The 24,980-nt window shown below is 37.3% G+C and overlaps 1 long non-coding RNA gene across 5 annotated transcripts in view; it reads right to left on the bottom strand.

The window, feature by feature from the left end:
* Window positions 1-966: 966 nt before the first annotated feature.
* Window positions 967-24,980, bottom strand: part of LOC137495381 (uncharacterized) — a 25,480-nt gene continuing 1,466 nt past the window's right edge. The window contains exons 2-6 of one of the 5 annotated variants that reach the window (XR_012405320.1): window positions 11,886-11,952; window positions 10,075-10,116; window positions 9,674-9,815; window positions 6,151-7,093; window positions 4,623-6,074 (exon numbers count right to left, since the gene is read on the bottom strand). This is a non-coding gene — a long non-coding RNA (uncharacterized lncRNA). Of the gene's footprint in view, window positions 1,042-1,284; window positions 1,360-1,832; window positions 2,247-2,392; window positions 6,075-6,150; window positions 7,094-9,673; window positions 9,816-10,074; window positions 10,117-11,885; window positions 11,953-16,401; window positions 16,560-24,980 lie in introns of those variants that run through there. The other 4 variants (XR_012405334.1, XR_012405330.1, XR_012405326.1 and 1 more) reach the window with 4 other exon arrangements.

Here is a 24,980-nt window from a genome sequence, read left to right as displayed (position 1 = left end):
ACACAACTTGCAAACAAGTAAATGAGCTCTTTTAATTAATCATTGGACAATGGACAACAAAAAACTAAATACAGAACTTAGTGTGAATTCTATTTAGGCTGTCAAATTTGCCTTTTTGCAAAGAATTTTATGCAGAATAAGAAATGCTTTGATTAAACTTATATTGAATTCATGACATTTTTCAAACTGTGGCTGAAAATTAAAATAACGTAAAAAAAAAAGGTCCCACTTTATATTGTGGCCTTAACTAATATGTACTTACATAGGAACTAATTGTTTGTTACAATGTACTTATTGCGTAAATACATGTATTTACTGTGTACTTATGCTTGATTAAATACATGTATGTAATTACATCTGTAATTAACTTTTGTAATTAAACTGTAAATACACTGTTGACCATTCCCTACACCTTAATCCAACCTCAAACCTACCCACGCCACCAAACCTGTCCATAACCCAACCTCTGTCCCAACTCAAAAGCACGACAAGTGTTCTCAAATACATTATAAACACAGTAAATACATTGTATTTATTTCTTTGATGTAAGTACATAGTAGTTAAGGACACTTAATATAAAGTGGGACCTAAAAATAAGAAATAAAAAATAATAAAAAAATAAATAAAAAAGAAGCAGAAAGAAGCAGAAAAAGACAAAAGTAATAAAATCCTGTAAATATTAGAGAAAACACATGTAAACCAATATACAGTCAAATCTATTGGAAATATAGGACATAGCCACTATTGACCTCCTCCATCCATGCTGGCACAGAACAACACAGATCCTTCACTGTTTTTAATGTTTGCAGACTGATTGCTAAGTGAAGATTTGTGTGAAGTGTTGTCAAATTGGTGCGTGAAAGGCCCAGCTTACCTTAATTTCACCATAAAATTCTGAATTAAAAACATTACTCTGAATTTCACAGTTAAATCAGGGATAATAATGTAATCTACTGTGAAACTTACAGTAACGTTGTTGAAATCTGGGAAAACTGCCATTTCTGGTAAACTGTTTATATTAGTATAATTCTTGTGTAGCATCTATAGAATCACAACAAAAGATTAATTCATGTACTTCACTATATAGAATAATTGAAAAATACTATAGTATCTACTATAAAATACTACAGTAATTTTTGTATTATTATTATCGTATAAAACTCACCATTTCCATTTAGCAAATTAAAAAAAAACTACCTTATGTACTGACTTGTCTACAATCTTTAGTTTCTCTAGGGTTATGGAACATTTATGTCGATAATTTTATGACTTTTGGCCACTTACCTCCTTCAGTCAATGATGAATGACTGTGTAAATTGTGTCCTTTGGCACCCAGTAATAAATCTGAAAGATCGCTATCTACACACACACACACAACTGTGTTTGCCCAGAATCATATCTCAGAAATCCTGTGAATTCAATCTGTTTTGCATACATTTTTGTCGATGTTGTGTAAACGTATTGCAGTCTTATCTCTGTCAACATTGGATTAAGTTTGGAGCGTATTGCATATAGCACGCCACTTATATGTCTGCGAGCGTGTTTTTGCACATTTCCATTTGAGTCTGCGAACATTTGTTTAGTAAATACTCCTGAAGAATCAGGAGCAGCTGCTCAGAGAGGACTCAGCATGCGTTACACTACAAAAAATACAAATAATTTCTCTTGTTTCTAGTCCAAATATCTAAAAAGTTTTAGATTCCTGTAATTTTGCTTACCTGTCTGGCAATTTATTTAACTTGTTAATTGTAAAACAAGAGAATATGTTTTACTTGTCTTGAAAATGCTTATGATTTGAGAATATTTAGATGTTTAAATTAGATGCAAGACAAAAAGTAAGAAATTGCATTTATTTTTAAGTGTATCTGTGCACATATTCAAGGTGAAATCAGGGTTGAAAGTCAACAGTGACGCTCTGCTTCTCTGACACTTGCACTCGAATCAATAACACTGGTTTTTGTGGTTACTTTTTAATATTTCTTTCCTCATAAAGCTCTGGCACTCATTAACCCAGGCTCATTAAAAGGGGGTTAAAAGCTTCAAAACCTGCTTTATGGAAGCACAGCGAGTCTCTACAAGGAAACATTATATGCTAAAGTAGGCGGTCTGTGACTTAGCCCAGCGACCGCCCTTGAGTTACTCAGAATTCAGGTGAATAATAGCTAATCTGTTACTTTGCAAACTTGTTTGGTTTCCTGCACTTTAAAAAGCGATTAGTTGCTTTACTTTTTTAAAGGTGAGTAAACCTGTTGCCTTAAAGGCGACAAATTGACTTTACTTTAAAAAGTGAGTACAACTTAGAACGGTCAACTTGACTTAACTTATTTTTATCACAATTAATTTACTTAATAATTTTAAGGCAACAGGCTTACTCCCTTTTTAGGTAGTCAACCAGTCACTTTAAAAGCAATGGGTTAACACACTTTTAAGCAAAGTTAACTAGTTTAAAAGCAATGGGTTAACACAATTATAAGTAGTCAACTAGTCGCTTTAAAAGCAATGGGTTAACACACTTTTAAGTAGTCAACTAGTCACTTTAAAAGCAATGGGTTAACATACTTTTAAGTAGTGAACTAGTCACTTTAAAAGCAATGGGTTAACACACTTTTAAGTAAAGTTAACTAGTTTAAAAGCAACGGGTTAACACAATTATAAGTAGTCAACTAGTCACTTTAAAAGCAATGGGTTAACACACTTAAGTAAAGTTAACTAGTTTAAAAGCAATGGGTTAACATACTTTTAAGTAGTGAACTAGTCACTTTAAAAGCAATGGGTTAACACACTTTTAAGCAAAGTTAACTAGTTTAAAAGCAATGGGTTAACACAATTATAAGTATAGTCAACTAGTCACTTTAAAAGCAATGGGTTAACATACTTTTAAGTAAAGTTAACTAGTTTAAAAGCAATGGGTTAACACAATTATAAGTAGTCAACTAGTCACTTTAAAAGCAATGGGTTAACACACTTAAGTAAAGTTAACTAGTTTAAAAGCAATGGGTTAACACACTTTTAAGTAAAGTTAACTAGTTTAAAAGCAATGGGTTAACACAATTATAAGTAGTCAACTAGTCACTTTAAAAGCAATGGGTTAACACACTTAAGTAAAGTTAACTAGTTTAAAAGCAATGGGTTAACACAATTATAAGTAGTCAACCAGTCGCTTTAAAAGCAATGGGTTAACACACTTTTAAGTAGTCAACTAGTCGCTTTAAAAGCAATGGGTTAACACACTTTTAAGTAGTCAACTAGTCGCTTTAAAAGCAATGGGTTAACACACTTTTAAGTAGTCAACTAGTCGCTTTAAAAGCAATGGGTTAACACACTTTTAAGTAGTCAACTAGTCGCTTTAAAAGCAATGGGTTAACACACTTTTAAGTAGTCAACTAGTCGCTTTAAAAGCAATGGGTTAACACACTTTTAAGTAGTCAACTAGTCGCTTTAAAAGCAATGGGTTAACACACTTAGTTATAGTCAACTAATTACTTTAAAAGCAATGGGTTAACACACTTAGGTATAGTCAACTAGTCACTTTAAAGCAATGGGTTAACACACTTTTTTAAATAAAGCAAATTATTTGTTTTTTACAGTGTGTCTTTTAGATCAAATTACTCAAGGTAACAGCTAATAATATAGACTTAACAAAGTAAAAACAGTGATTTAGCGAAGCGGCTCCAGTACTTCATCCTGTAATTGTTGTGTCTGATACAGGGATTATTTGCAGAGGAAGCGCGGTGTGTTGAAATGGCTCATTGTGCAGAGCTCATATACTATATCAGATACTCATGATCACAGCAGGAGATCCACAGACAGAGCACAAATGGAAAACAGGACTGGAGATCACTGAACTGAGGAGAACGCCATGTATTGTTAATGTATTGTGGCAAAAAAAAAAAATTCTGGCCCACATAATAATATGATATATTATAACATACTCTCCAAATTTCTAAAGGATATTTACTGCCAAAGTAAACTGTGAACCAGCCCATATTAGTTGCATTATTTTGTATTTTCTATTGGATTCATGTCAGGTGATTCAATCTACAGCTTGATTTTCTTTCTCTGAAAGCATTTAAGAGCTTCCTCAGTTGTGTTTTGGATCACTGTCCTGCTGAAATGTCCTCCCTGGTTTCATCTTCATCCTCCTGCTAATGTAGATGTTGGACTGAAGCAGCTGATATTCATTTACACTGAGGAAGGGCAGAAGCTTCTACTGAGAGATTTCAGCTGCTGTCTGGGCTTTCCCTGCCGAACTACACCTCCCTTTCTTCATGTGTTCAATACTTTTTCCCTGCATCATTTCATTTTATTACACAGCACTTCATTTTTAAACTAATTAGATTAGTTTTCTTTGCATATGTGAATTTCTATGGTTACCAACATCCGGGGGAAATTTCAAGTCAAGAGCACCTTTAGATTGTGCTTTCTGAGAACAATTGTGACGTGTTTAATACTTATAGATTTCAGATGCAAAAATCTTTATTCGCCATCTGAATTTTCATCTAAAATTATATTTTTTCTTAGGCTCTAATATTTAAGTTCAGTTTTTTTCACTTTACAGGCAATGCAAACAACTTATGCTTCACTATAAATGTGAAAAAAAAACTGAACCTACACACAGGGGCTTGAGCAAAATTGTCATTTTTAAAAGAAATTTCAGACAAATTATACAACTGTACATCATAAAATTACCTAAAATGTTTAAAATGTATTCTGAATGCGTCATATGTGTGAGTCTGGGACGTCAGTGTTGCGAGTGCACTCGACAGTGAGCACTAAGGGCTGTGGAGTGTCTGCAAGAGCTGCTTTTCTCTCTCATGAGCGCAGAGGGAAATGTCACCGCAGACATTGGAGATCAACAGAATAATAAACATGACAGCTGTGAGAGAAGCCAGTGTTTCTGTCTCGCACGGCTCTTCTGCTCACAAAGCTGCAAGAGTCTGATTTTAGAAGCTGCTTGTCACTTTTAGTATGTCATCGCAATTCAGTGCCATTGAAAAAGTCTGTTTAAAATAGGGGGTTTACACTTGTGTCAAGATTTGATCAGTTTCCTGTGTGAGCGGGCATACTAGTGATGTAAGCAACAGCATAGATTGCATGATTGTTTTGCCTACACTAAAAGTTGAATATCCAACTTTTAGGAACAACAAATAATAAGTTGACTTCTAGTTGATCATTTGGTATCAGAAGTGGCTTATATTAAAGGCAAAGGCCTCCGGTTTGACGCCTATTTGAGCACAATAAAATATGATCATGTCTTGATGTTGAATGATTTGATGAGGACAGTAAGGTCTGACCCTGCTCAGACTAAAGTCTCATCACTGAACAGAAATAATGTCCAGTATAGAATATAAAGTCCTGCTGCAGTAGAGACAGAATGAATATTGTGTCTGACTCCATCATGAGCTTGGAGGACTGCATCCATACATCTCTGACATGACTCAAATCACTGATTAATAAAGTCATCTGGAATGAAGAAGAAAGTGTTCCTGCAGGACTCCCAGAGCTCATCAAGATTCTTTGTGTTCATCTTCAATGCCTCCTTCTTCATCTTACCCCAGACATGCTCAATAATGTTCATATCTGGTGACTGGGCTGGCTAATCTCCTCATCCATCATCAGTGTGCAGCATCCACCAGGGTTAAACCCCTACTCTTTTTCGAAGGACATCCTGGGAAGTTTAACGACCACAGAGAGTCAGAACCTCAGTTTAACGTATCATCCAAAAGACGGCGCTCACTGAGCAGTATTGAGTCCCTCTCACTACACTGGGGCACAGACTGCAGGTTGAGCGCCCCCTGCTGGCCTCAATTCAATTCAATTCAGCTTTATTTGTATAGCGCTTTTACAATGTAGATTGTGTCAAAGCAGCTTCACATAAATGGTCATAGTAACTGGAACAGTGTGGTTCAGGTTTTAGTGTTTAAGTTCAGTTCAGTTCAGTTTAGCTTAGTTCAGTTTGATTTAATCATTACTGAGAGTTCAAACACTGAAGAGCCAATTCATCGATGCGCAGCTCTACCAATCCTGAACCATGCGAGGCAGTGGCGACAGCGGAGAGGGAAAAAAAACTTCACCTGATGGGAGTGAAGAAAAAAAACCTTGAGAGAACCAGACTCAGTTGGGCACGACCATTTTAATTTCTCCACTGACCAAAAGTCTTGTGCAGAACTTCATTCGCCGTGGTTTATGCTGGAAGATGGCCTCAGCGAAGACTCGTCTGTCCCTGGAGCGTCGCTGGAATCAGACTCATGTTCTCCACTCCCCACGACCATCAGCGCAGCAGCAGCTCAGGATATGGCCTGGTCCCGGATATGGAATCCTTGGGATCATCACGTCGCTGGTCTTGGATCCAATCAGTGACTCCGCATAATCTGAGGACCTCGGGATGAGTATCCCCAGGTGAAAATAGAGAATAAAGAAAATAATTAGCGTAGCTGCTGTTCATAGTGTATATAAGCAAGATGCAGAAGCCAGTGTGGAACCCGCTAGGTGATGCATTGAGTGTATGCTTTACTAAACAGATAGGTCTTTAATCTAGTTTTGAACTGGGAGAGTGTGTCTGAGCCTCGGACGTTATCAGGAAGGCTATTCCAGAGTGTAGGAGCCATGAAAGAGAAGGCTCGACCTCCTTTACTTGATTTTGCTATTCTAGGTACTACCAGAAGCCCTGAATTTTGAGATCTTAAAGAGCGAGTTGGTTTGTAGCGAGACAGAAGGTTGGTTAGATAAACCGGAGCTAGATTATTTAGAGCTTTATAGGTGAGAAGTAATATTTTAAATTCAATACGAAACTTAACAGGCAGCCAGTGTAAGGAGGATAAAATTGGGGTTATATGATCATATTTTCTAGACCTGGTCAGAACTCTGGCTGCTGCATTTTGTACTAACTGAAGTTTGTTAATAGAGCATTACAGTAATCCAGTCTCGAAGTCATAAAAGCATGGACTAGCTTTTCTGCATCTGAGATGGATAGCATATTGCGTAATTTAGCGATATTACTCAGATATTACCTCACTATTACCACTTTTGGCAGCAACCCAGCTCTCCCATGTGGTCTCCCATCCAGGTATTATCCATCCAGGGAAAACGAACTCTAGTGCGATGCAACCAAAGTAAATAAGGGAGAATAAAAAACAATCTTTTTTTTTTAGAGAAAAACAACATTCGCTGTTCGGAAAACACAATTGTTTTTGCGAGAAAATGCAATCACGAATGTATGAATGCAATTCCACAATAATTTTGATTGTCATAAGTTTGCAAGAGAACACAAAGGAGAAGATTTACTAATCGTTTCGCTGGTGCAAACCCTCTTTTGGCATGAAAAATATCAGAATTTTTCGAATAAGTTTATGACAGATATGCATGGAGATGAAAAGGCGAGGACACAATGTTTGTAAGAGTTTCCCTTTCGGATGTAAAATGCACAAGAGAAAAAGACAATGTTGAAATAAATCACACACCATGACTCGATGAGGAGTCAATATTCTGGTAGTTGCAGTGGTTTTTGCGCCAGTGTTGTTGGTAGATTATCTGCAGCTGGTTATCATCGGCTCTGCTTGTTTATGACCTAATTTGTCCTGCTCTCAGTAGATTATGTTGGTCATTATGGAAATCAGCCGCTGATCTTCAGTGTGTGCACTGTCAGTAAATCACTCACTGCTTTACTCTTATGCTCACTTGTGTGGTAAATGTGGCCCAGTGTTTCTGAGACTCAATCCATCTTCATTTCTATTGCATTTCTATTGCACTTTTAGAATGTGTCAGAGCAGCTGAACACAGAAGTTCTAGTAAATTAAAACTGCGTCAGTCCCGTTTTCAGAGTTTAGCTCAGTTCAGTGTGGTTTAGTATTCACTGCTGAACACTGAAGGGCAAATCCATCAATGCGCAGCTCCACAAGTCCCAAACCAAGCAAGCTAGTGGCGGCAGTGGAGGAACAAACTTCACCAATTGACCAAAGTGAAGGAAAAGACTGAGAGGATGTACAGGTCCTCAAAGAAACCCAGTAGTTTTACACTAAATTTTAAAGACTCTTGTGGGAATACAATACGTTTTTTTGTGAGAGAACACACTTAATAACTGGAAGGAAGGATCAAGAAGGGTTGACCAATTAGTACAGCCCAAACCATGATGATAACTGATCATTTTCAGCAGCAAAAATCAGCAAAATATGTGAGTTTGGTTTAGTTCAGTGGCATTGTTTACATTCTGTGCCTCCAATATGGCCGACTCATGATGTGACATGAAAACACTATTTAGGAACTGTTAGGAGAACTTTGTCTGGAGAATATGACGTATAAAATTGAATATGATGCAAAACGTCCTAGATGATTGCAAGATTCCACAAAAACTGTTTTTGTTTTTTGCCGATTTTTAAAATTTCCGGTTGGTAAAAAAAAACAACCTAAACTGATATCCCATGCTGCTGTGTGTGTGAGTTAGCCTTGAAGTAATGATTGATGACCAACTAAACTTCTCTGACCACATCTCTAGAACTGCTTGATCTTGCAGATTCGCACTCTATAACATTAGAAAGGTCCGACCCTTCCTATCTGAACATGCAGCTCAACTCCGTGTTCAAGCTCTTGTTCTCATCAGACTGGACTATTGCAACTCTCTACTAGCCGGGCTTCCAGCTAACTCTATCAAACCTCTTCAACTGCTTCAGAACGCAGCAGCACGAGTGGTCTTCAATGAACCTATAAGAGCACATGTCACTCCGCTGCTCATCCGTTTGCACTGGCTGCCAGTTGCTGCTCGCATCAAATTCAAAGCTCTGATGTTTGCTTACAAAGCGACAACTGGCTTTGCTCCTTCTTATCTGCTCTCACTTCTGCAGATGTATGTGCCCTCCAGAAACTTGCGTTCTGTGAATGAACGTCGCCTCGTGGTTCCATCCCAAAGAGGGAAGAAATCACTTTCCCGAACTCTCGCATTCAATCTGCCCAGTTGGTGGAATGAACTCCCTAACTGCATCAGAACGGCAGAGTCACTCGCTGTCTTCAAGAAACGACTAAACACTCAATTATTGAGTCTCCACTTTCCTTCCTAATCTGCAATTGCCTCTCTGGCTCCACCACTAAGTGTATTACAGGAAAAAAATACTAATATTTAGCTTCTTACACTTTACACACCTGAAACTCGCCTACAGCACTCATTCATTGTTGCTCCTAAAGTTGTGTAAATTGCTTCCTTGTCCTCATTTGTAAGTCGCTTTGGATAAAAGCGTCTGCTAAATGACTAAATGTAAATGTAAATATGTGCTTAGTGTATAGTGTGCCATTTTTGGACTCAGCATTGGTTTAAAACTCTGTAGTATTTATTATAAGTTATTATCTTAACACTTTATTTTGATGGTCCATTTGAGTGTTTGTAGACTGTCTGCTTAATATCTGCTGATTCTGCTCCTTCAACAGACATTTAACTGACTATAAGACACTTGGCAAGTACATGCCAACTTACACTAACACCAACCCCAACCCTAACAGTCTACTTATAATCTAATGAGAATTAGTTGGCATGTTGATGCAATGTAAATTAAATTCAGCAAACGGACCATCAAAATAAAGTGCGACCCTTATTATAAATTATTAGTATTTTTGATGTCATTTCCACACTGTGTACGGATTGCGATGTTGAGGAGATCTGCAGCTTTAAAACCCCTTTGTGAAGCACCTGTAATCACCCTGAGTGTTTCCTGAGGGAACGCTCGAGTTACGGGTCGCTCAGAATCAGCCAGTGGAGCAGATCCAGCTCACATAAAGCCTGCTGTGTTTGTTTGAGGCTCGTCCGTCGCATGTGGGGAAACCATTGTTCCCTGACAGAACCAGAGAGATGGAGACACACACAGAGAGAGAGAGAGAGAGAGAGAGAGAGAGAGAGAGAAGTTGAACCTATAACAGAGATTGGTGTCTCGAGGGTTCAGGTTTCCAGACATCACATCACATCCGTCTGCGACCCTCAACAGACTTTTATTTGTTCCCATCCAGAATGTAAATGTTTCGTATATTTTGTTCCCAGTTAAATGCAAGATGTAATTACAGGTATAGTTCACCCAAAAATTAACATTTACTCACCATTTACTCTTCCTCAAGTGAAGTTATTCCTGTTTCTTTATTCTGTTAAACACAAAAGAAGATATGACGAGGAAAGCTGAAAATATTTAAGGAAAAAATACTATGGAAGTCAATGGTTACAGTTTTCCAGCATTTTTCAAAATATCTCCTTTGTGTTCAACAGTAGAAAGAAACTTGGAACAAGTAAAGGAGGATTTTTTTTAGGTGAACTATCCCAAGAAGCAAAGAATTCTGGCCCAAATTTGGCATTCATCCGGCACTGGTATACAGCATGTGAGCAAAACATGGCCCAGGTGTGGCACCGTCTTTTATGCAGCACACAATATTTGTGCCAAATATCAAATGTAGTATTTTACCCAGATGCCAACAATGGATATGTGGGCCACATAAGTTTGGCCTGTCTTAAATAAATGGCGACAGCAAGAAGGTCGCTGGGTCGCTGGTTCGAACCTCGGCTCAGCTCGTGTTTCTGCATGGGTTTCCTCCGGGTGCTCCGGTTTCCCCCACAGTCCAAAGATTTGGTACAGGTGAATTAGGTAGGCTAAATTGTCCGTAGTGTATGAGTGTGTTTATGAATGAATGTTTGGATGTTTCCCAGAGATGGGTTGCGGCTGGAAGGGCATCCGCTGCATAAAAATGTGCTGGATAAGTTGGCGGTTCATTCCGCTGTGGCGACCCTGGATTAATAAAGGGACTAAGGCGACAAGAAAATGAATGAATGAATAAAGAAAAAAATATATACTAATAATATCGCTTCAAACAAAAAAAAAGCTCGCCTATAGTGCATCTAAACCGCAATGCTTCATTGGTTTATTAATTTCATTGCAGTCATGACACACCAACATATCTGGCCCAGTTATAGGTTATTATCTTGGCTGAGACTTGGCCCCGATATACTCCATGTTTGACTCTTGTCTGGAAGCCAGACTTGGTCCAATCATGTACTGTAATTCACAGCGACATGTGGGCCAACCAAAAGTTGGTTGTGTGGGCCAGAACTGGGCCAGTGATATTTTGCTATGTGGGATCCCTTTAACTCAATGATGTCAAACTCAATTCCTGGAGGGCCGCAGCCCTGCACAGTTTAGTTCCAACCCTGCTTCAACACACTCATCTGTAGGTTTCAAACAAGCCTGAAGGACTCAATTAGTTTGAACAGGCGTGTTTAATAAGGGTTGGAACTAAACTGTGCAGGGCTGCGGCCCTCCAGGAATTGAGTTTGAGACCATTAAGCCTTGCGTTTGACATCCCTGCTGTAAGTCATAGGTCTCAAACTGGATTCTTGGAGGGCCGCAGCTCTGCACAGTTTTTCTCCAACCCAAATCAAACACAGCTGATCCAACTAATCAAGGTGTTCAGGCCTACTAGAGCAGGGGTGGCCAACCCTGTTCCTGGAGAGCCACCTTACTGCAGATTTTAGTTGCTACCCATATCAAACACACCTGAACCAATTAATTAGGACCTGAACACCACGTGATAATTACAGGCAGGTGTGTTTGAAATGGGTAGCAACTGTACGAGAGACTATTAAACGTGTGTCAGTTGGAGCTAAACTATGCAGAGCTGCAGCCCTCTATGAATTGAGTTTGAGACCATTAAGCCTTGTGCTGCATATGTATTTTACAAACCAGATTAAACACCAGTGGTATTTAGACTTCCCTATTGTACCTAAAGTCTGCTTGAAATCAAACTGTGCAATGTTTATTTTGCTAGCTCAGATTGTTATTTTTAAAGTGAATAATTAATCGATGCCAGTTAACCCACTGAAAAAAATAGTTAGTTTTGTTAATTTTTAATGAGAGACTGCTCACTTGCTTCCACGTGTGGAGTGGTGGTGCTTCAGTTGCGGTCAACCTGAAGGTTTCCATAGAAACTGCACTGTAAAACCCAAAAATAATTAATAATTAGTACTGCAAAATCATACTCAAGTAAAAGTGCCATTACTTGCCTAAACATGTTGTGTAAGGAGAGTAAAACTATCTGTTGTAAATATTACTTAAAGTATGAGTAAAAAGAAGTACTCAAGACTATAGTGGCTACTGCGCCGTAAAAAATCTGAATCATTTACGTGTAATTTGTGTGTAAACGTGACATTCTGTAGTGCATTAGTTATTGCCCAGCAGGCACACAACGTCATAAGACATTAATATTAGGTCAGATTTAGGTTGTGATGTCAGGTGACCAAAATTCAATTTCTAGCCAGCGTCTAAGTAGAACATTATTTTGATGTCCAATAACGACATCAAATGACGTTGATATTTGGTTGATTTTAGGTTGCGTTAGAAACAGACCAAAATCCAACATTGAGCCAATATTTTAAACCAACATCACATTGACGTCAAATACTGACATTAATTTATCAGGTATGGCAACCAAAATCCAATAACTGATAGATGTCACAGTGCAGGGTTTTTCAAAGTCTAAGACAGTGGGCCTCCCTTTTGACACAACTTATCTATTGGCGCCCCCCTCCTCCCAAACACACACGCACGCACTCACGCACACACACACACACATATATATATATATATACAGTATATATAAAGACACAGACAGATGTCAGACTCTTAACTCGCTTTTATCATCATTTGCATGAAAGTGCAATTATTTACAGAGTAATAACAAGTATTTTAATATAACGCTTTTAAAACTAGGATGATGGTTCAATATGAATAGAACAGATCCAAGAACTGTCCATCCCAGTCAAAACAGTCGTTAAAGTTTAGCGGGTCTCATGCTGTCTTTAGCCAAAATATCTTGACAAACCACACATAAAGGTCGTGGTTCATCAGCTGGTCCTGTCCACGTAAATCCTAAACTCAAATACTGATCATCATATCGTCGTCTTTTGGGTTTAAGCCCTGAACTTGAAGGCTTTGAATCGGGGCGTCTCAGAAACCGATCCATTGTGTTAGCAGGCATATACCTGTATAAGCAAATTCACAGCTATGGCCTTCTGGGTAAAAAAGGTTTTCTTATTTTTGACGTATTATTTTTTTTAGCTTTGTTTAATTAAAACGTTTAAATATAATAAAAAATACATATAATAATTAAACTTAATAATTATATTTTTATTATATAACATTTTTTCCCGCGCCTCCCCTGACATGCTCTGGCGCCCCCCAGGGGAGGCGCGCCTCACACTTTGAAAACCCCTGTCATAGTGGTAACGTCCACACAACGTCAAGCTGTAACATCATTAGACGATGACATTTGGTTGATTTTAAGTTGGAAGTTGGACAGTGATCATTGACGTTGGGTTTATAAACCACTGTAGTCTACTATATGTAGAAAATCCAGCATTAATTATTAATTTAATAATTTTTCTGCTGCTTAGTCTCTAAAAACCAGAGCACCCCGAGGAAACCCACGCCAACACAGGGAGAACATGCAAGTTCCACACAGAAACTCCAATTGACCCAGCTGGGACTCAAACCAACGGCCTTCTTGCTGCGAGGCGACAGCGCTACCCACTGAGCAGACCCAAAATCCAGCACCTCTCACTAAAAAACCCTCATTCCTTCTTGACTGGAGTAAGAAATAAATGAACCTCCTGGATGACAAGCGGGAGAGTAAATTATCGGGACATTTTAGTTCCAGAATTGGGCTAATCCTTTAAAGGAAGACACCTACATTCATCCACTGCTCGTCGTCCTCTCATTAGTCAGTCGCCTATAGCAAAAACAGACACTAATTGTGAGGGATTGTGTGCAAACTGAAGTGGAGAGAGCAACTTATCTCTAGAAAAGCCTGCAGAGGATTGAAAAAGCCCAGTTTACACTGCAGTGATGAAGATAGTGTTTTATCTGGTTTGTAAAACACATGCTGCAGCAGGCTTAATTACATCTCGTCTTGCGCTGGAAACAAACATAATCTCAATAATTATATTCTTTTTGAAAAAAAGGTCTTGTGACTGTGAGGTTCGAGAAATAAGCACAGAGACTGAACCCACAATTACACTCTTACACTGTTTGTTTTTTTAAGAAATGTGCACGTTTATTCTGCAAGCCAGGGTTAGTCAGGGGTTTCCAACATTCTTCAAAATATCTCAGACACATTCCACTCTGTCACTTTCACTGTCAAAAACATGTGACAAAATCTCACTGACAGAAAACCTTTGCTTAGAGGTCGTTTTCAGTTGAGAGAGCTTAAAGAGAGAAGCCAAAAGAGCACAAAGAGAAATAGTCTGGAAAGCTTTTGTGCATGCTTTTATAGCTTTGCACCTATGTGAATTATGTTTTCCCCCTCCTACAATAAATAAATAAATAAAATTAATAATAAAATCATGAGAAAATATCAAAGTTCTTGCAATAATTGTTTCCCCCTCCGCCAGGAAATGAGAATTATCAAATTTCTTATCAGAATTAGGGTTCACCCTACCCTAGTGTCATGTGAAATGTGGTTCTCGTAATACCACAGGTAAGGTTTTGTTAGTTTTTAATTGTTTACATTTTTTTATTATACTTAACATATCTGAACCTTTTATCCAAAGCGACTTACAAATGAGGACAAGGAAGCAATTTACACAACTATAAGAGCAACAATGAATGAGTGCTGTAGGCACGTTTCAGGTGTGTAAAGTGTAAGAAGCAAAACATTAGTTATTTTTTTATTTATTTTTTTGAGAGAGAGAGTACAGTTAATGGTATAGCCAGAGAGGCAATTGCAGATTAGGAAGGAAAGTGGAGACTAAATAGTTGAGTTTTTAGTCGTTTCTTGAAGACAGCGAGTGACTCTGCTGTTCTGATGCAGTTAGGGAGTTCATTCCACCAACTGGGCAGATTGAATGCGAGAGTTCGGGAAAGTGATTTCTTCCCTCTTTGGGATGGAACCACGAGGCGACGTTCATTCACAGAACGCAAGTTTCTGGAGGACACATACATCTGCATAAGTGAGAGCAGATAAGAAGGAGCAAAGCCTGAGATCGCTTTGTAAGCAAACATCAGAGCTTTGAATTTGATGCGAGCAGCAACTGGCAGCCAGTGCAAACGGATGAGCAGCGGAGTGACATCTGCTCTTATAGGTTCCTTAAAGACCACTTGTGCTGCTGGGTTCTGGAGCAGCTGAAGAGGTTTGATATAGTTAGCTGGAAGCCCGGCTAGTAAAGAGTTGCAATAATCCAGTTTGGAGAGAACAAGAGCTTGAACAAGGAGTTGAGCTGCATGTTCACATAGGAAGGGTTGGACCTTTCTGATGTTATAGAGTGCGAATCTGCAAGATCGAGCAGTTCTAGAGATGTGGTCAGAGAAGTTTAGTTGGTCATCAATCGTTACTTCAAGGCTTTTCACAGTTTTGGATGCAGTAATGGTTTCCCCAATCATTTGGATTGAAAAGTTATGATGTAGAGTCGGGTTGGCAGAAACTTCAAGCATTTCCGTTTTCGCGAGGTTAAGCTGAAGATGATGATCTCTCATCCAGTGTGAGATGTCTGACAGGCAGGCTGAGATGCTAGCTGGAGCCGAGGGATCATCAGGGTGAAATGTGCATATTATAAAATCATAGCGTTTTATAGTGATCTCAATATCACCCAAAACAAATAGGTGTACTTTTTTTTATTTCTTATGTTTTATACAGCTAAAAGACCCTGGGGTCAAATTGACCCCGAAGAACACTGATGTGACAAAATGTGTGCAGGGCATTGAAAAAATAATATCATGTTAGTTTTATGTTTGCCAGGTTCTTCCCATTAAATAAAGAAAAGTCATTCAATCTGAAATTAAAAATACAGTCAACTATATATGTACACACGTTTAACACTGAATGGGGTCAAATAGACCCCAGTGATAATAGGAGGGTTAAAAATTAATAATAATATTAGCAATAATAATAATAATAATAATAATAAACCTTTTTTAAAACTCTGAATCTAAAAAAAAAGGTAAACTAAGATGTCATTAAACACAAATCAACCAGGTGGCCAAGAATAGAATAGAAATATTATAAACAAATATAATAATAATAATAATAATAATAAAATATTTTTCTAAAATCTGAATCCCAAAAAGTCAAACTAAGATGTCAAACCCAAATCCAACAGTCATCCAAGAAGAAAATGAGCTTATAGAAACTAACAACAACAATAATAATAATATAAAAATATTATATATTTTTTTCTATATTTTAACATTTTTATTTGTTATTAATATTATATCATATATTAACAATTAAATATAATTAGTTGTATTAAATATCTAATTATTAATATTATATAATATTAATTCTTTCAGTCGTTAAGAATCTTAAATATTCGCACTCCAGGTAATTTTCCTGCAACATCATGATCCTTTGCTCTTAAACAGTTTTGCCCTCAAGGCTGTCCTTGCTTACCTATAAACAGCAGAGAAAAGCTGAAACGGATGAAACAGTAACACAGATGTCTAAGCTTGACGGTGGACAGTGGAAATACAAAGCGTAGCAGGTACAATTGACACAACAAAGCCAGCATGCAACTCCTGGTCATGGAAAAGCGCTCTAGCGAGACCATTGTGAAACATTTATAGCCTCAACATTTAGGAGTTAAAAATGAGGAGGAATTGCTTTAGGCTTGTTAGTGATTAACACCAGAGTTTACGGCATGACAAACAGCATTTATATGAGCCATGAATGATCACACACACAACTCCAACACTTAAAATGAAAGCTGCACGATATTGGGAAAATCTGACATTGCGATATTTTGTATTTCTGCACTATTTATTGCGATGTAAATACAGCTTTGTCTGGAAAGAATGCTTCATTTTAGATGGATTATGGGGTGATTATTAATCACTTATATTAATAATAAATAAGATATCTTACACAGATATATACAATATAGCAAAGATGCCCACTGTTACCCACTATTTACTCTGCCTTCACTTGCTTGGAACGTTTATGAGTTATTAAAATATCTACATTTTTGTGTTCAACATAAAAATACACTCATAAATGTTTGAAACAAGGGAAACAGAGTTTAATATTTGGTTGAACTCTCTAAAAATGCATGCTGATGATAAACTTTTACTCTTTTATAATGCAACTAGAGCGGCACGGTGGCTCAGTGGTTAGAACTGTCGCCTCACATTAAGAAGATCGCTGGTTCGAGTCCTGGCAGGATTAGTTGGCATTTCTGTGTGGAGTTTGCATGCGCTCCCAATGTTGTGGTGGGTTTCCTCAGTTTTCTATCTATCTATCTATCTATCTATCTATCTATCTATCTATCTATCTATCTATCTATCTATCTATCTATCTATCTATCTATCTATCTATCTATCTATCTATCCATCCAGCCATTCATCTATCTATCTATCTATCTATCTATCTATCTATCTATCTATCTATCTATCTATCTATCTATCTATCTATCTATCTATCTATCTATCTATCTATCTATCTATCTATCTATCTATCTATCTATCTATCCAGCCATTCATCTATCTATCTATCTATCTATCTATCTATCTATCTATCTATCTATCTATCTATCTATCTATCTATCTATCTATCTATCTATCTATCTATCTATCTATCTATCTATCTATCTATCTATCTATCTATTCAGCCATTCATCGATCTATCTATCTATCTATCTATCTATCTATCTATCTATCTATCTATCTATCTATCTATCTATCTATCTATCTATCTATCTATCTATCTATCTATCTATCTATCTATCCATCCAGCCATTCATCTATCTATCTATCTATCTATCTATCTATCTATCTATCTATCTATCTATCTATCTATCTATCTATCTATCTATCTATCTATCTATCTATCTATCTATCTATCTATCTATCTATCTATCTATCTATCTATCTATCTATCCATCCAGCCATTCATCTATCTATCTATCTATCTATCTATCTATCTATCGATCTATCGATCTATCGATCTATCTATCTATCTATCTATCTATCTATCTATCTATCTATCTATCTATCTATCTATCTATCCAGCCATTCATCGATCTATCTATCTATCTATCTATCTATCTATCTATCTATCTATCTATCTATCTATCTATCTATCTATCTATCTATCTATCTATCTATCTTGCTCATAACATTTTAATTAAACAGGACACATTCTATTGTAATAAATTAATACACAATGCTTATTGTTTTAATGCTTGAAGTGCTCATTTGGTCTGTGACCCGTGTGTAACCCTCATTATTGCATCATTGCTCTTGAACAGTTTTGCCCTCGAGACGTCTTTGCTTACCTATAAACAGCATTAAAGCAGAATTACAAAAGAAGAAAGAAATCTGACTGTATAAAGTCAAAACAGACAGGGAAAGTATATACTCTGTTAAAATAGTTGGGTAAAATACTCCAACATACAACCCAACTATAGGTTATTATAGAACCTTCCCAACTATGAGTTATTTCAACCCAATACATTGGGCTATATAGATTTAATCCAATGCATTGGGTTATTTTGATTAAATGTTATTTTTTTCCATTCTGGTATTACTATTGCTACTGGTACTGCTATTCATTTTATAATTATGGCTGTGTAAATAAATAACATACAGTTTTCAACAAATATTGAAAATGCTATTTCCATTACATTTTAGAAACTCTTGTTAAAATAAATTAAGAATAACTAGCAATAAAGAAACTCTAAAAAATGTTGAGTTATTTATTTAACCCAATGGTTGAGTTAATCATATTTGTTAATTGTTGGGTTGTTTTTACCCTTTATTAGTTTATTTATTAATAACTCAACCAGCTGAGTTAAATATTTGGTGCGTTGTTGGGTTATTTTTAACCTTTATTTGGTTATTTATTAATAACTCAACCTGTTGGGTTAAATATTTGGTGCTTTGTTGGGTTATTTATTTGGTTATTTATTTAATAGCTCTACCAGTTGGGTTAAAAATGTGAATTTCAACAGTCAACTGATTTAACTGACACAGAACAGCTGCATTAATGTGTGTGAGTAATGTTGTTTTTTGCGTTATGAAGTTTATTTAAGCTATAACGTAATAATTTTGTTGTTATTTTTTAACATATTACCTCCATGTCGTGGTTTTCATATCTGTTTAACCATCCAAGACCATCTTTTCGAAGCGTTTAGATGTGGTTAAAATGTATTTTACATTGAGTGAAGCCTGCTGCAGCTGCTGGACAGCCTCAACAGCGCACAGAGCTCCATATTCTGCACATGATTTTCTGCTTGCACAGTTTATATCTGTCTGCACTTTGCTCTGTTTTTTTATTGTTTGTGATTCTTGTTTTCTTTTAACAAAAGTTTCTGGAACTAAAATTAAATGGAAATAAAGCATTTTCAATTTTTTTGTATTGAAATTTATTTTATTTATTTTTAATCTATTTATTTACCCAGCCATAATTATAAAATTAATAGCAGTACCAGTAGCAAGAGTAATACCAGAATTGGAAAAAAATAACATTTAATCAAAATAACCCAACACATTGGGTTAAATTATATACCCCAATAAATTAGGTTAAAACAACCCATAATTGGGAAGGTGCTATAATAACCTATATTGGGTTATTTGTTGTGGTTTTTGTAACCCAACTATTTTAACAGAGTGTGCAAGCAGAAAGTCCTGTGTTGATGGAGCAGAATATGGAGCTCTGTGTGTTGTAGAGGCTGAGCAGCAGCAGCAGACTTCACTCAGTGTCCACACTGTACAATACATTTTAACCACATCCAAACGCTTCTAAAAGATGGTCCTGGATGGTGAAATGGATAAAAAAACATGACACAGAGAGGTAATTTAATAAAAAAAAGAATATTAATGTGTTATAGCTTAAATAAACTTCATAACGCAAAAAAACAATGCACCAAATAAGTTTAACTCAACCATTGGGTTAAATAAATAACTACATTTGTTTTCACAGACTCCACAAGCCCAGGATGATGATGGTGGAAAATCACTTCTCAAATCTTATTGTATAGTATAGTTAATGTATAGTATAGTGTCACAGGGCAGCATGGTGGCGCAATGGGCAACGCTGTCGCCTCACAGCAAATAGGCCGATGGTTTGAGCCTCGGTTGGGTCAGTTGTCATTTCTGTGTGGAGTTTGCATGTTCTCCCTATGTTTGGCATGGGTTTCCTCCGGGTGCTCCGGTTTCCCTCACAGTCTAAACACATGCGCTATAGGGGAATTGATGAACTAAATTGACCGAAGTGTATGTGTGTGAATGAGTGTGTATGGGTGTTTATTGGGTTGCAGCTGGAAGGGCACCCAGAGGAAACCCACGCCAACAGGGGCAGAACATGCAAACTCCACACAGAAATGGTGTCCCTACTGTCCCAGCTGGGAGTCAAACCATCGACCTTCTTCCTGTGAGGACACAGTGCTAACCACTGAGCCACCGTGCATGAAATATTGAGCTACTTTTGCTCCACTTATAAATCTGCCATGTTTGGGCTTTGGCTTTGTTTGTGCATGGGTTATTTTTGTGGGAAAATGAGCAGTTTGCAAGACTGGAATGGCTGTCTAGTGAATAAATACATCTTTTGAGTCTTGTGAGGTGGTCAGACTTTACTGCTGGGCTGTTCTGTTATTAAAGTTAAAGGTCAAATTAAATTTTTTTAGATGTTAGTATCAGTATTGTTAGTTTTAAGTATATTTATAATCTAGTGTGCTCCAAAACAGTGGCGAAATTCACATTTAGAAGACCTGACATAAACATGTAAAGCTTGCAGTTTGTCTCTTCCGTCTACATGAATCAACTGTTTTATTCACGTCTCCTCATACTGCAGGTACTCATCAGATCTTCTGACCAATCAAATGCTCTCTAGTATCTGACATGCCCCGCCTCCCTTCTTGTCATTGGCTGTTCAATTGATGGGCTTGAGACCAAACACTCTCACTGGCAGAGCTGTGATAAAACAAAACGCTATTGGCTGTTTTTAAAAAAGGGGAGGACCTACACTATGTCCCGCCCTCTCATGGCGTTTCAGTTGAGATTACTTCAAACATCAAACAAAAACGCACAATTCGAAGCACTTCACTGCACTTTTAATCAAAACTAAATCCATTTCTGCTACTTGAAGATAAAAGTAAACGTTCAATTTAATGCAATTCTGTGTTAGTTTACTTGTATAGCGCTTTTCATAACAATTACTGCTTCAAAACAGCTTTACAAAAAGTGAACATTAAATTACAGTCAAAATAGGAAGGGATAAGGAGTTGCGTAAAGGGTTGGCAGCACATAAGGGTACACTGCATATCTGTTAATTAGCAATTTGCGAATTTAATGATTCACAAGTATTTATTTCTGGTTGTGTATTGCATTATGGGGTGTTGATCTCTGTTCTGTCCCCTTCTGATGTTGATAATTCAACTCTGCAGTTGAACAAAGTGACTTTTATTGACATTTTAGTAGTTTGAGATCATATAATGTATAAGAAAGTATTATATCTAGAGAAATAAGTCTGTAAAATAACAGAAAATGGCAGTTTGATACAAGTTTTTTTGTAGTGTAATGCAGTGGTTCCCAACCCTCAGACTTGTACTGGTCCATGAATCACTTGGGACCAGTCTGCACAAGAGCTCATTAATTATTTGTTTTATTTATTATAGTCTGACTGATCTTTAATTTTGAAAAATGACTGTATACTTTCAGTTACATCTTGATCACTCAAGCGGCCAAATTTAACCCACATGCTAGTAAAAACGGACGTCTTTGAAAAGTTTCTTTGCCAAGTGGAAACGGCCCAGTGAGGGACCTACGAACAGCCAAGGAATGAATCCGCAACCCAGTTGTCAATAAATCAGAGGAATCCAGTGTATCTGTGAGACAAGATCCACTGGAGAACGCAAATGACGGCAGCTTTAGGGGCCGTTCACATATAGTGTTATTTTCCGTGCGCAAGTTCGTTATTTTCAATGAAGCGCATATTGGGGTGACTCAAGCAAGAATGCTGGGAGCAACGCAAGTCACGTTCTGCCAACTTTTAATGTTGAAAATTCAACTCTACAGTTTAACAAAGTGACATTTATTGACCTTTTAGTAGTTTGAAATCATATAGTGTATAAGAAAGTATAATATCTAGAGAAATAAGTCTGTAAAATAACAGAAAATGGCAGTTTAATATAAGTTTTTGTAGTGTAATGCAGCGGTCCCCAGCTCCCAGACTTGCACCGGTCCATGAATCACTTGGTACCAGTCCGCACAAGAACTCGTTAATTATTTCTGTTTATTTATTGTAGTCTGATTGATCTTTAATTGTGAAAAATGTCTGTATTTTCTTGCTTTCATCTCAGTCACTTGAGCGCCAAAATTTAACCCACACGCTAGTAAAAACGGACGTCTTAGAAAAGTTTCTTTGCCAAGTGGAAACGACCCAGTGAAGGACCTAACAACAGCCAAGGAATGAATCCGCAACCTAATTGTCAATAAATCAGAGGAATCCAGCATGTCTGTGAGACAAGATCCACTGGAGAACGCAAATGACGGCAGCTTTAGGGGCCGTTCACATATCACGTTACTTTCCGTGCGCAAGTTCGTTATTTTCAATGAAGCGCATATTGGGGTGACTCAAGCAAGAATGCTGGGAGCAACGCAAGTCACGTTCTGCCAACTTTTAATGTTGAAAATTCAACTCTACAGTTTAACAAAGTGACATTTATTGACCTTTTAGTAGTTTGAAATCATATAGTGTATAAGAAAGTGTAATATCTAGAGAAATAAGTCTGTAAAATAACAGAAAATGGCAGTTTAATATAAGTTTTTGTAGTGTAATGCAGCGGTCCCCAACTCCCAGACTTGCACCATTCCATGAATCACTTGGTACCAGTCCGCACAAGAACTCGTTAATTATTTCTGTTTATTTATTGTAGTCTGATTGATCTTTAATTGTGAAAAATGTCTGTATTTTCTTGCTTTCATCTCAGTCACTTGAGTGCCAAAATTTAACCCACACGCTAGCAAAAACGGACGTCTGTGAAAAGTTTCTTTGCCAAGTGGAAATGGCCCAGTAAAGAACCTACGAACAGCCAAGGAATGAATCCGCAACCTAATTGTCAATAAATCAGAGGAATCCAGCATGTCTGTGAGACAAGATCCACTGGAGAACGCAAATGACGGCAGCTTTAGGGGCCGTTCACATATCACGTTACTTTCCGTGCGCAAGTTCGTTATTTTCAATGAAGCGCATATTGGGGTGACTCAAGCAAGAATGCTGGGAGCAACGCAAGTCACGTTCTGCCAACTTTTAATGTTGAAAATTCAACTCTACAGTTTAACAAAGTGACATTTATTGACCTTTTAGTAGTTTGAAATCATATAGTGTATAAGAAAGTGTAATATCTGGAGAAATAAATCTGTAAAATAACAGAAAATGGCAGTTTTGCTGGAGATTGCAAATGATGGGGGCTTTAGGTGCCGTTCACATATCGCATTATTTTCCATGCGCAAGTTCATTGTTTTCAATGGAGGCGCATATTGGGAGCAACTTGCACAAGCAGTGCTTTGTTTCTCATCCTCTGAGAAGACAGTTGATGGTCGCCCAGCAATCTACATAGAACCTACCTAACATCCGTCCCCCATCCCTGGGCCATGGTAAAATTATCAAGCATGGACCAGTCCACGGGTATAAATGGTTAGGGACCAGTAGTGAAATGTACAACACCAACCAGGACAATATAGCACTTTAAGCTATTAAAAACTTTTATAAAAGTCACTTTTGCAAACTTTTCAAGGTTGAAAGTTGCTGGAAGAAAGATCAAGATACCATAATGCAACTCAAAAGCATAAAAAATAAAGAGAAGGAACAACTAAATAGCAACATAAAAAACAAAACATCTCTGAATGGTTCCTGGTACATCGAGTCCCTGACCTTCACTTGCTACTCTGTGTTTTGTCAATCCCATGAAAAACTCCCGAGCAAGAGAAAGAGTGTAAATCTGATCTGTCCTTGAGGAGGTCATTTATTTCTCAGCCTTCATTCACTCCTCACTTTCTCATTTCTACGTCAGTCTTTTCTCAAACACCTGATCTCTGTGTCCGCTGCACTCCTGGTCTCTGCACAATGTCATTTCCACACAGACTCGCTGTCCGGGACAGGCGGAGTTGTATTAGCGCGTCTATAAGATAATCCCTCACACATTCCTGAACACACATTCACCTCCAAACAGATGGCAGTCATAACACAATCAGAGAAGAGGACACTGGGAACTGGACATTACAGACGTTACAGAGGACACAGCAACAGGAGGTTACTCTCAAAACTCATCAGCTAATATTATAACTCATCAGCTAAAATAAAAGCTCCTTAGCTAATATTAAAACTCATTGGCTAATGTTACAAGTCCTCAGCTAATGTATAAACTCCTCAGCTAATATCAAAACCCATCAGCTAACATTACATCTCCTAAAATTGCTAAAAAATCTCCTGAGCTAACTCTCAAAAAACTCCTGAGCTAATATTAAAACGTCACAGCTAACTCTCAAAACTTTTCAGCTAACTCTCTTCACTTCTCCGCTAACTTTCAAAACATTTCAGCTAATGTTAAAACTCACCAGCAAACATTACAACTAAAATTGCTCATAAATGTATTAAAAACTAATCAGCTAATATAAAAACTCCTCAGCTACTTTTAAAACTTCCCAAAACTCTTCAAATAGCTCTTTAAAGTCATCTGCTAATGTCAAAACCCCTTAGCTAACTCTTAAAACCCCTAAGCTAACTTTTAAAAATCCTCAGCTAATATTTAACCTCCTCAGCTAACTCTCAAAATGTCTTAGCTAATACTAAACCATTCGGCTAACTCCCAAAACCCGCCCTCCTGACTCAAAAAATACCGCAGCTAACTCCTAAAACTCATCAGCTAATATAAAAACTCCTCAGTCAACTCAAAAGTCCTCAGCTAACTCTCAAACTCTTCGGCTAACTCCCAAAAACCCCTCTGCTAACTCTAAAAATACCTCAGCTAACTCTCA

This window comes from Danio rerio, chromosome 1 (genome assembly GCF_049306965.1).
Source record: "Danio rerio strain Tuebingen ecotype United States chromosome 1, GRCz12tu, whole genome shotgun sequence".
In the NCBI taxonomy this organism is placed as follows: domain Eukaryota; kingdom Metazoa; phylum Chordata; class Actinopteri; order Cypriniformes; family Danionidae; genus Danio; species Danio rerio.
The sequence above is the reverse complement of the archived record's forward strand: the minus strand, read 5'-3'. Positions and strand labels throughout refer to the sequence as shown.